The 1,001-nt window shown below is 58.6% G+C and overlaps 1 protein-coding gene across 2 annotated transcripts in view; it reads left to right on the forward strand.

Annotated features, from left to right (window-relative positions):
• Positions 1–755: 755 nt before the first annotated feature.
• The window catches only part of Rad21 (RAD21 cohesin complex component), a 24,945-nt gene continuing 24,699 nt past the window's right edge, over positions 756–1,001 (forward strand). Inside the window, exon 1 of one of the 2 annotated variants that reach the window (XM_019206821.2) lies at positions 756–911. The gene's annotated coding sequence lies outside the window, so the exon portion shown is untranslated. Of the gene's footprint in view, positions 912–932; positions 996–1,001 lie in introns of those variants that run through there. The other variant, XM_010619521.3, reaches the window with a different exon arrangement.

Below are 1,001 nucleotides of genomic sequence, written 5' to 3' on the forward strand. Positions count from 1 at the left end.
GAAGACTGAATCTTTCATTCAAACCCACCCAGTCACAGGTCCGGGCCAACAAATTCACAATTCCAAAAGCAGACAACTGCAGTCACCGGATGTCACTGGATAAGGTGACAGTCAGCAGGTAACATGACATTGCAGCACAAGGAGGTGGCATCCGTGGGGCTGGGGTTGCGGTGTGCGCTGAAACCGTAGGAAAACCCCGCGTGGGAAGGTGGGCCGAGGGCTGCAAGCTGAGTGTGACTTGAGTCTATGCTCAGAAACCAGGCAGTGCAATGATTTCTCCACCCCGGCTACTCTTCCGGGCACCAAGAAGCGCTTAGGACCCTCCCCCGAAGGTCCGCAAACTGCCTGGGTCAGGATTACTCCCTCCTGCTTATTACCAAAGTCTAGGGCCTTACTAGCACGTTCCCTGGCAAACAGAAATAGGGTTGAATGAACAAGGTTTTTCTGTATCCCTTCTCGCTAAAAAGTCCGTTACATGAATTTTTGTTGTTGTTGTTGTTGGTGGTCGCGCTTAGACAGCTCTCTGGAACAGTCGCAAAACGCAGTTGGACCCCGACACCGTCCAGGGAAGTATAGCGAGTGCGCCGTTTGCCAGGTCCGCAACGAGCCAAGACCCTCGAGCCCAAGAATCACCTCTGCGCCTGCGCAGATCGCGGCTTCCCAGCCAGAGGGCGGCTTCCAAAGAAAAGGAAATGGTCATTGCGCGTGCGTCGCTCGCGCCGCGGCGCAGGCTGTCTGCGCAGGCGCACGGGGGCCGTTTTGACCGTAAACATCCTGCCGATTTGAACCGAGGATTTGGGCGGCAGGAAGAGCCGCGGCGTAACGGCCGCCATCTTGTTTGTTTGAGTGAATCGGAAAGGAGGCGGCGGCTGTGGCGGCGGCGGGAGCTGCTCCGAAGTTACACCTCACCAGTACGCCCCCCTTTCCCCGCCCCCTCCCCGACCCCTTTCCCCTCCCCGGGCCACCCGGCGGCGCGGCTCCCCGCGGAGCGCCAGGTAAGC

The sequence above is a fragment of the Fukomys damarensis genome, unplaced genomic scaffold (assembly GCF_012274545.1).
Source record: "Fukomys damarensis isolate Sample0158 unplaced genomic scaffold, DMR_v1.0_HiC HiC_scaffold_5, whole genome shotgun sequence".
Lineage (NCBI taxonomy): Eukaryota > Metazoa > Chordata > Mammalia > Rodentia > Bathyergidae > Fukomys > Fukomys damarensis.